This window comes from Crocodylus porosus, unplaced genomic scaffold, assembly GCF_001723895.1.
Source record: "Crocodylus porosus isolate Cpor-Errol unplaced genomic scaffold, CroPor_comp1, whole genome shotgun sequence".
Lineage (NCBI taxonomy): Eukaryota > Metazoa > Chordata > Crocodylia > Crocodylidae > Crocodylus > Crocodylus porosus.
In genome coordinates this window covers 94,207,529-94,219,358 of record NW_017728886.1, presented here as the reverse complement: position 1 = coordinate 94,219,358, position 11,830 = coordinate 94,207,529, and positions in this window count along the sequence as shown.

Sequence of the window (11,830 nt, the reverse complement as noted above, 5' to 3'; positions counted from 1 at the left end):
GGGAGGAGAAAAGCAGGAAAAGGTTGATTTTTTTTTCTGTCGTTTCATAAAATAAGGTGCTTTTAAAAAATCAAGACAGAAGTGAAGACAGCAGAACATGAGGAAATGTACAATAGTGAGAAAGACTTAAGAATATGTTGGCGGATGGGGTCAGAAATTTCAGTTCTTGGAGTTTTTCCAAAAAATGAATGTGAATGTTCAAAGAGTTTTTGCAGCATTTCAAAATTTCAGAACTGCTTATCTTCCATTTTCAAAACCAATTTAGATCCTTGGGATCCTAAATCTGATGTAAAGACCATGTGATTTGTTCTCCCAGATCAATACATTTATTTGCAAATCTCAGCCTATCACTCGATATCCTGTCTCTGTCAGACTTCTCAGAACAAGAAGTTCAGTCTTGCACAGGTTCAGACTTAGTAAATCTCCTCAGATCTCTGCCTGATGGATAGTAGGGAGTTAGGTAAAATGACACAGCCAGAATTACAACTCAAGATTTCCGTTGTTTCATCTCTGGGCATATTGTAATAACAATGCTGTAGAAGATTGTCAGGTTATTCCCCGAAATATCCAAGTTCTGCATCATGAAGTGATACCTTTTAAGAATACATAAAACCTTATGGTTTGTAAATTGAGGTCTAGGATAACATTGTCATGGAGCATAGAAGCTCCATGGAGCATTTTCATGGAGCACATCTCACATCCGGCAGCATTTCTTTCACCTATTTCTGCTGCTCTGTGCAGTTTGGGTCCAAGCCACATCAGTGCTACCTCCACTCTGCTTAGTATTTTGAAAGGTTTCAGTAGGCACATCTACACAAGATGCTTAATGGGCAGTATCCTAATAACACTGTGCAGTAGCATTCTGGAAAAAAATTGTGCTAATACGCTACTGCACAGTAGTATTAGACTACTGCACATTAGGCGTCACTAAAGAATCATGTACCAGTGCTGCTGCGCAGTAACTGTAGTTACTGTGCATTTCATTAGTATTTCATTAAGCAAATACTAAACTAAATGAACAGTAACTACCGCACCTTAATGAATGCGTAGACAAACCCAGTGCCATATTGGAAACTTAATGGGCTTCTTGCCATTGGAGAAGTAGTCCTACCAGAAAACAGGAGCCTCTTCCCCCTCCACTACTATTTGCTCATATTTCATAGATATGAGGACTGGAAGGGACCTCATAAGATCAGTTGCCTCCCCCTCCCCCGCAAAGGGTCAGGAAGTCATCTAGGTCAAAGGATCCCAGCAACATAAGCATCCAAATGTTTCTTAAGTGTCCAGAGTAGGTGCTTGCCCCACCTCTGGGGGGAGTCTATTCTAGCCCTTCGGGGTTCAGACAGTAAAGACGTTTTTCCTTATGTCTGCCTAAAACAGTCTTGCAGGAGTTTGTGACCATTGGACCTTGTCATCCCTTGGGGCGCTCTGGTGAACAGGTGTTCCCCCAGATCCTGATGCATATCCTTATGTATTTATAGACTGCCACCAAGTCACCCCTACCCTATGCTTCTCCAGGCTGAAAAGTCCCATAGCTCACAGCCTGTCTTCATAAGGCCTGTTCTCTCTGATCATGCGGATGGATCTCCTCTGGACTCTTTCAAGTTTCTCCATGTCCTTCCTGAATTGTGGAGTCCAGAATTGGATGCAGTACTCCAGCTGTGGCCTCACCAAGGCTGAGTACAGCAGGAGTATGACATCCTGGGTCTTCCTTGAGGTGCATCAGTAGATGCAAGTTGGAGTTTTGTTTGCTTTTCCCACTGTGGTATTGCACTGGTGGCTCATATTCATCTTCTGGTCAATCATGACCTCCAACTCTCTTTTGGTCACGGTGCTAGAGAGTGTAGCACTGCCGAGCTTTTAAGTGTGATGCTGGGTTCCCCTGTTCCCCTCCAAGGTGGAGCACCTTGCATTTCTCCCTGTTGAATGCCATCATGTTTTCATCCACCCACCTTGCAAGCCTATTGAGTTCAGCTTGGATCACCATCCTATCCTCAAGTGTGGACACTGTTCCCCAAAGTTTGGTGTCATCAGCGTACTTGGCCAGTCTGCTTCTGATACCAGAGTCCAGATCATTTATAAAGACATTAAAGGGTAGAGGTCCAAGAACAGAGCCTTGGGGGACACCACTGGTCACTGAGTGCCATGTTAATTCAGTTTCATCAAATACCACCCTCTGGGTCCAACCTCACCATTGGACGATAGTGTAGTTGAGGCCATAGTTGCCCATTTTTTTTATGAGGACATTGTGGCACACCAGGTTAAAGCCTTTTTTAAAGTCCAAATATATGATATCAACCTCTTTCCTTTAGTTCAGGTGATATGTCACCTAGTAATAGAAGGAAATGAGATTGGTCAGGCACGAGTTCCCGAATATCCTAGCCAGTGGCTGGGCTATGATTTCTGTCACTTCCTTTAGCACTCTTGGGTGCAGTTTATCCATACCACCTGATTTCTGGGTATCCAGCCTCTCAAAGTTCTTCCTCCCAAGATTTACACCAATACTGGGCATATAATCACCTTCACCCTGGTCGTCCCTCATCATGTTAGGCAGAGTGGTCCCTTTGGGCTGGTGAAAAACTGACGCAAAGTAATCATTAAGCAGATTGGCTTTTTCCTGTGTGCCAGTTGTCGGCTGCCCCAGTTGGTTTAGCAGGGGTCCAATGTTGCCCTCGTTTTTCTTTGGACTCCCCACATATCTGAAGAAGGGCTTTTAATTGTCCTTGATTCATTTGGCCAACTTGAGTTCCATTGCTGCCTTGGCTTTCCTTGCCTGCTTCCTACAGTTGTGGACAAGTGCAACATACTCCTCCTTAGTGGTGTTTTCTGGACTAGATAAAACATGAGCATGGCAGTGTTCCATTCTTTCTCTTTTAGATGTAGAAAATAGTGTAGTGGAACTAGAGGAGAGCACTTAATTTAGTCTGGCCTTGGCTTAAACCTCTTCCTGGTCATCACTTGTCCACACCTTGAGTCCAGCCCCTGGCACGGCTCAAAACAGCCATGTGCCTCTTGGCCACCACTGGCATCTCCTCCAGCCCTGGTAGTCCTAACCTGGTCACCACTCATAACTGAAACAAAAGCATAAGCACACTAGGTGTAACTAAAACTCTAATCCCACTGACGTTATCGCAACTCTCCCCATCCTGAGTCACAGCTCCCCTCAAGCCCCTAGTTCCTTACTTGCAGCTCCCAGATATTACAATATCTCAGTCAGTTGCTTAGCTACAGCCCTCTCCCTACAGAGCTCTTTGTCCTGCAGGGGCAAACTGACTGCCCTGGTTCAGGCCATGGGCTTATATACCTCTTAAGCCCTACCCCTTCCAGTCAGGTGGTTTGCTAGCCCTGGCACAGCTGCCTCTCTTTCTTTCCTTGTAATAGGCTGTTGATCTAGCTGCTCAAGCAGGGTGCTGCCCTGTTGTAGTACTGCAGAGCAGCTAGCTCTGCAATAGACATTCCTAGCCTCTGACCCCTGGCTTCCTATTCCCCTGCAGCCAGCTCATCGAGATATTGTTTCCCTCCACCTGGGGAACTGTGCTGCTTTTTTCTTCTTAAAGTAATGGGGAGCTCTGGCTCTCTGTTACAGTGTCCAATGTGTTGAACAAGAAGGATTTCCAAATACCTGTGATTTAAGAAAAATGTGGATCAAATTAGGCATGTGTTTTCTTGCCACCATGTACATGTTAGGAGCTAAAAACAATAGAATCCTGAAGATGGCTTAAAACGTGTTGTACATCTCTGGACAGTGTATGCTAGAATCATCTCCCTGCTCTGAGCTCAGAAGCTAGAATAAATTTACTACAATACAGTACATAGTAGCACAGCACAATGCATTTGTGCAACAAAAGCTTTGAAAATGAAATAATTCTTAATGATAATATTTAATTTGATTTCAACTATATTTTGAGTGAAGTACAGCAGCATTTTGCCATTGTAATTCATTTCATTTTATTTAACAAGAAACTACAATCTGATATGCATGAAATATCTGTGTTCAAGAAGGTCCTGCAAATTCATGGCATCATGGTTGGCCATAAACACAAACACAAAACATTTTGAAATCTGCTGTACTTTAATTTAGAATAGAATGCTGAAATATATGGTGACCTAGTAGCAACATGTGTCTGTTAATCATCTGAAACCCTACAGTGCATTGCATATGGCTCAAGCTTTGTATAAAATAGTTTTTAAAATATTAGGTTTTGATAACACTAATTTTCCTCCCCTTTGCATCTTTTAACCATATATAATTACCCCTAAATTAAAATAACTATATAGATGATGTGGATGTCTACAGTGTAGAATTTATGTAGAAATTATTCTGACTTCTCCTACAAAATTTGACACTACCCCCAAAATAATTCCAGTCTTCTACAATACCATTATCACAAACCAATATGCCAAATTTGTCTTTCACAGCTACACCCAGGAAACCTCATTGACTTCATTCAATTGCCCAACTGTAGCTGAGAAAATTATTTGGCACAGAGCTCTCTCTCTTTCTCTCCCTCTCAGACAGCCAAAGCCAGTTTATCATTCTTTTAGTACCTTGTGGCTGTATCACAATGATTATTTTAGCAGCACTACATGAGAAGCACTTCCTTCTTTTTAACTTCACACATATCTTATGTTGCTATGAATACATTCAAGTACCTTAGTATTGGTTATTTCTAATTGTTATTTATTGTTTGTATCATTAAATTAATAGCAAAGTCCCCAACAGAAATCTGGCCTCATTATGTTATGCAGTACACAAATAGGGAGAGACAGCCCCTGCCACAGAGAGCTTGTATCTACTTATTCATGATTTTAAACACAAAAGCTAAGTACAGACACTCAAAAAGCCAAAGGATTAATTGATTTAATCTTTGCAGTGTGACAAAGAAGCCTACCACTGGCCAGTCACTAAACTGGCTGCCCCTCCATCTAGGACAGTCTACCCTGTCTCACCTGTCCTCACTTGTTGGGATCTACTTGATATAAAAAACAGGAGGCTGCCCATTTACTACCTGATGCCAAGGGGTGTACACATGGTTCCAACCTTCCCTTACCATGCCCCATGCCTCACAGACGGCATCCAGAATTGTAGCTCTGGCCAGAAGCCAGGCCAAACTCTGTCCCTTGCTGGGCCTCTCTTAGTCTACTCATGCACACCACCCCTTCTCACAGGCCTCACTCACTCTGCCTCATCTCACAGAGGCTCTTTCACACTGTCCTTCACTGGGCCTCTCTCAACCCACTCCTTTGAGCAGCCTTACTTAGACCATCAGGCTTTCCTACTTACACACTAGGTGATCCCCCTGCAGCCCTTCAGGTGCCTCATGCAGCCTACTCTATGGGTGATGGTTCTTATGCCTAACATTTGGCTGATGTTAGCCACTAGCCCCCCTCTGGACACTTGGCTCTTACTAACACTCTCTACCCCCTCAATGGGGCTGCTCTCTGCCCCCTCACTGGGGCTTGGGGTCTTATACCCCCAGAGACTCAGATGCCTCTTCTTAGGCATGCCTGGGCCCACTATCTGTTCTCTAACCACTGGGTAGTGGGGCTGGGGTTATAAGGTGCCCCTACCTGCCTTTCACTGGGGAGGCAACTGACCTGGCATTTCTGGGGAACTACCCCACCATCCTTCCCCAGCAGGGTGCAGTTTTCAGTCATACCCAAGACCAGGAGCCTCTTGCCATCCCCATAGCTCCTGCCCTTCCTCCAAGATGTTCCTGAGCAGCTGCTCAGCCAGGTGTTATCCTGCCAGCTGCCAGCAGCACACTGCTTCATCAGCCTTGATGGCCTGAGCTAAAATGGAGTCCTCTCAGCCCTCTGCTTCAATCACATAGCCCTCACAGAGTCATGTGACCAATTTAGCAGGGCTAGCCTTCCCTCCTGCTACTCAAATCCCTTAAAGTGACAGGCACCAAAGGTACTCTGTCATGTGCAGGTTAGTCGAAGCTGTATAGATTGAACTAACAAGCAAGTGAACAGACATTCACTTTTGATCCTAGAGATGCAGCCACATTCCTGCCATGGCCCAGGCCAGGAACTGGAGGACATTAGAGCATGGCTCCCTGCTCAGCTGGAGCAGACATCTTGGCCCAAAGTTAGCCTGCCCACCATGCAACACAGGAAGGAGGGGAAAGGGGAGGTGCAAAGCATCCTGGGATGCTGGGGGAGTGTAAGAACTTGAATCTGGATGGGATCTGAGACAGAACTTCAATAAATCAATTCAACCTAAATCAGTTAAGCCTGATACTACATCTGTCCAAGTCTATCTTTAAGCTTCATGCCCAGACCCGTCTGTATGTCCTGGGCTCTCATGCCCAGAACACACCTTCAGGCTGAGTGAGGCCTGCAACCCCAGAGATCCAACCTGCCAGGAGACGCTGGGAAGGGGACTGAAGCTGAAGCTGAAGCTCAGGGCTGGGTCTTGCACTACAGAGAGGCACTCCCAGCCAACACCATTAGCAATCATGTTTTTTTAGAGAAGACAGGTTTAGTGTAGAGAGGGAGAACTCCTATGGCCCTCTAGAATCCAGCTTGCTGCAGTGAGAAAACTCCACTGGCTAGCTGTGAGCCCAGGAAGACTGAGACTCGACTAAGTTCCAAGTTGGGGTTTTTTTGTATTGCTCTTCAGTCCTTCTTACATGCTCAATGCCCTGATGGGGGAGTGATAAGCTCAAGATGACCATCATACATCAGAGACAGTCTCCAGACCATCATGAGCCTACAACGTCATATAAAGTGAAAACATTGCTCAGTGAGATTCAAGTACAGGACCAATGCCTTAACATCTGGGTGGCACATGGACAGGGTGTGAAAGAGGTAGGGGCCCCAAAGGAGAGTCAAGCTTCCCCTGGTGGGATAGCTGACTTGAGACTGAGCCAAGGACATAACGGTCCCTATCTCTTTCAGGGCAGATAAATCAGACAGAAGGCCCAAATGAAATGAAATCCAGACTTCTTACCCAGACTTCTGTATGCTGCTCTCTCCCCACTGGCCTGATTGCTAAAAATCAGCATATAGAAGGAATCTTTCAGGAAACTACCATAAGATGCTCAGAACAGGAACTGAAGGTACTAGGAAACTAATCTGGAAGTGCTTTCATTGCCACATTAAAACTTCTGGTGATGGGGAACTGCATCTTAAACTGTGACTCTCAGATAATTCAGTGTGAGAAAAATAAGATCTTTTCATTTCCCAAGTTCAGTGACTCACAACAGAAGGAAAGAACTGATAGAGATAAGGAAATCTTTTGCTAAAGAAAACATGGAAGTTGCTTCGCTGTTCCTGATCAAATTGAGAGTTTGCTATCAAAAGAAATCATATATTTTTCCAAGATGAGAACTGTTTGAAAAATCCTAAAAAAGATAAGTCTGACAACTTCCTTCACCAAGTGGAGGGCCAAGGAGAGGGGAGAGGAGAAAATGTATTATAGAGGAAGCCTATGGTACTTGTATTAGCACAATGAAATAAGTCTAAGTTTAATTTTATTCTTGATTAAACCCTACAAAACTCTACACTGGTATTGTTACAGGCCTCAGAAAAACCCCTAAGGCTCTCTATGATAACACTATTGTAAAAGAGAAAAAAGTAAAAGATGTGACATGAGACAGTTTTGCTGCTTCCTCTTTCTACTTTTCTGTAGGATGGAGGAAAATGTTTTAACTCTGTATAACTATTTTCAAATGTTATAATTCTCTTCATGTAACTGAAATTTCATTGCACATGTTGGGCCTGTTTACTAACTCTGCCTCAGTACCAATCAGAAGCAACTCTACTCAGTGGAGTTTATACCATTTCAAAATCTGGATAAAAGCAGAATTGGGTCCTATCTCATTTAAGACAAATATTACAACACCTAATATTTAATGGGTTTATCAGTAGCATAATGTGAAAAATAAAAGCATGCATAATGATCCGGTTATGTTTCCAATGATAGTTTCATACAGTGAAGGTTTATTTTAATTCCCACATTAACTTTATGGCTCCCAAGAGAATTTAGCTTGCAGTAGCAAAACCGCCTACCATATTGTGAATACATCCATTATCCCAGTCCTTCTTAAACCTTTTGCTATTAACTAATCCAGGTCAAATGGATAATTACTAAAGCTCCAACAAGCTTTTTAAAATAGTGACTTCATTGCCACACATTAGAACTGCATGATAGATATCAGTGGGGATTTTCATCACTGACACCAACAGAATCAGGATCAGGCTCTTAGGGCATTTGGATCAAGGAGGACTTATTCTTTAGCTTTTTCTGTTATCTGCGTGCCTTGAAGAATACACAAGCTCTTTAAAATCTATATAAAGGAACAACTATAGTTGTTTATTGACATACCCCAGGGGGAGGGGAAAAGGAACTGGATTCTTTTACTAGGTCACCAATTCCTTTACAGTCATGTTTTCCTGTACCATGGGTTCTCTTTTCCTTCACAGAGGTCAGAATGTAGGTTGAATGCACCTATCTCTTATGTTGCAGACTAGTTGTTTCAGTGTCCTCTCCCTTCCTGCACTAGAACTGTTTGAACTGCTCCTCGCCAGGTTAGTTGTGGCTCTGTCATTCCAGACTGGTTTCCTCAGTCATTGGTTAAAGCAACCTAGAGATCAGACCTAAATGGGGACTGAAGCACCCAGTTTAAGTGCTTAAAGTACATGACACAGGATTATCTTGAGTAGCACTACTAGAAATAGGAACGCAAAGGATATCTGCTCATGCAAGTCTGCATATTTTTATTATATAGCATCAACAGTATATACTAACAGGTAACATCTCACAGCAATTACTGAAAATTCCACTCATAAATTAACAGCAAAGAACAACAGTTCCAAAATACCCCACGATACTATTTGGTACTAGCTTTTACAGTGGCTTTCAGAGCTGCATCTCTTGTTCCACCAAGAACATTAGAACTGAGACAACACATGAAAGGCAGATTGGAGACTAAGATGAGGAAGTGTGTGGTTTACTAAGCAATCCTTCCTTTACAATGTGTTCTTCAACATTTATAGATGGAAAATCATTTCCCAAACCTAATCCAAAATCCACTGAATCAACAAGAATCTTTCCAAAAAAAGGTGGGGGGTGGTGGCTGCCAATGGCAAAAGACACAGTTTGGGTCTGGCCCCAGTGAGAGATACACAGGTGAAAGCCCATTGTGCCCCTGTGGCAGAGCACTTAGGTGCCCTGAGCCTGAAAGTGGAAACAGCTCGGGAGAGACCCCTAGTGGCGAGAAGGGGGAGGTTCAGCTGCCAGTCACCAGGGCAGCACAAGTGCTGGTTGCTGGGACAACCAGTGAAAACCAGCTGACAGGAAGGGGCAGGGCTTGGCCCTTCTTAAGCCCAGGACTGAGGCCAGGAGGGCAGTTCCCCTCTGGCAGCCAAGGAGGGGGGAGCTTGGCCAGTGCAGAGAGAGAGGAGAAGATCGACTGCATGAGCATCCCCTGGTTGCTGCCATGGGTTGGAGTATTTCCCGGTAGGGATCAAATGTTGTTTTGACCGGACGGTTTAGTTTTATGTTATAGCCCAGGGGGTTTGTGTTTTTGTGTTTACTGTTTGACCAAAGGATCTGGTGAGGCTATTAGGGGTTGGAGGAGGCCTCATAGGGGCTCCATGGTAGCGTGGGGCCCTGGTACCAGAGAGGGCACCGCATTTTGGGGTGCATTGACCCTGGCCCCAGTGCGGGCAATTGCGAGAGAAGCCCAGAGAGTGCCAGTGAGGGCACAGGCAATTGTGAGAGAAGCCCAGAGATCACCAGTGGGGTGTGGAGCATGGAATTGACCAAACAACATCCAGTACATCTTTGAGGCTTGAGGCGTGGTACAGGGGTGGTTGGAGCCACACATAGCCCATAAGGCTGGGGTGCACCAAGTCACCCAAGATAAAACACAGACTGGGAGACATCAGGTCATTGTGTCAGAGAGGACTAAGGGCAGCCTCCCTTAAACATTCTTAACATCAAAGATGTGGTGGGTGAGATTGTGAGGGTGCTTTTAATATCACCTTAGCACAGTAGGGGGGCGCTAGCGGAGTTCACAGCCACCCCTAGGACCCCATGCTGTGACAGCCCCCTTGAGCCAAAGACCCCAGCAGACACCTCAGTGGACCCTGAACCTGACCCCCGGTGCAGCTGGGAGATGGGTTGGGCCTGTGGTGGGTGTGTAATACATAGCTAAGGGAGGCAGTTGAGAGGAGCTGAGAAGGGGCACGCCCCTGCCTGGCTCCTACTTAGCCCATTCCACCTGGGAGCCACGTGATCAGAGCATGTAAACAGGTATGCTCTAAGCCCAGCACATGAGTTAGTGTGTGAGGTTGAGCAGGAGAGGTACAAGGCTCTAGGTAGTGAGCCTGAAGAGAAGGGTCAGCACAGCAGTAGCCCAGACTACTACCAGTACAGTGGTAGGGATGCACTACACCCCAAAGATCTCATCCATGACTGCCCTCCCCAGTACCACTGAGGCCTCCACCCAGACAGAGCCCATGGTTCTGGCCTCCACTCAGATGGGACCCCTGGCTCTCAGCTGTTGGGGCTGCTTGGCATGACTGCAGGCACCTGGGATCAGGAGCAACAACACCTACCCTTGTGAGATTTGCTTGGGATTGGAGTCTCTGTAGTGATGGACAGGGGAGCTCCAGACTGCGGTGCAGAGGCTGTGAGCCATCAGGGATGGCAAAGAGGAGATCAACTCTTACTACCAGGCTCTTCACCTAAAGATTGAAGAAGGAAGAGCAAGGATGTCTGGCAGGACAAGTGTGGACAAGAAGAGTCCCATAAAGTCCAACCAGGGGTTGCTTGAATGAAGGTTGTCTCCAGCCCCAAGGGCATGCTGCACCAGAGTCACTACACCCCTGGATCTTCACAACAGGTACAAACTCCTGCCCTGACCCCTTAGCCTATCAGGTCTGCTGCCTCCCATGGGTTCCGTATCTGGGATGTAGCTGAGAGGATCCTGAAACTTATCTGGCCCTCAAACCACTAGCTCATGCTCCTCATCCATGTGGTCACAAAGGACATGGCTCAGAGCAATCCCAGTTGGGTTATGAGTGACTACAGGGCTCTGGGAGTGGGATTCAGAGGGTTGTGGGGCGCAGGTAGTTTTCTCCTCAATCTTTCCAGTTACAGGCATAGGAAGGAGAGATGAATTGAAGAAGTAAACAAAAGACTGTTTGATTGGTGCCATCATGAAGGCTTTGGCTTCTTCAAGCATAGTCTGCACTTCAGAGAGTAAAAGGCAATGGTTGGAGTGGGGACAATGGGGAAGAAGTCCTTGTCGGCCAGAATGGCTGACCTGCTTGACTGTGCTTTAAACTAAGTTTGCTGGGGGATGGGCAGACAACCACCAGTGCAAGCCCACCCAGCAACAACCACAAAATCAACAGGTTAGGCTGCACAAGGGAATTCACTCCTACCCCAGTCCAGGGACAACTCTTCTAGGTGTTCAGAGAAGTCAACGGCTTCTGATGAACTGCCTGTACACAAATGCCAGGAACCTGGGGAATAAACAGGAGGAACTAGCTGTTCTGCTAAACAAAAATAAATACAATCTCATAGGGATAATGGAGACCTGGTGGGACTCCACCTATGACTAGACCACAGGTATAGATGGCTATACCTTGTACAGGATGGATCATGTTGCAAGAAAGGCCGAGGGTATAGCTCTGTATGTGAAGGAGCAATACATTTTCCCACAAGCAGAGATTGGCACCCAAGGAGGGCAACCTGAGCCCCTCTGGGTTACAATAGGGGGGGAACATGGTAAAGGGGATATAATGGTAGGAGTCTACTATAGACCTTCTAATCGGGAGGAAGAGCTTGACCATGTTGGTCTTTTCACTT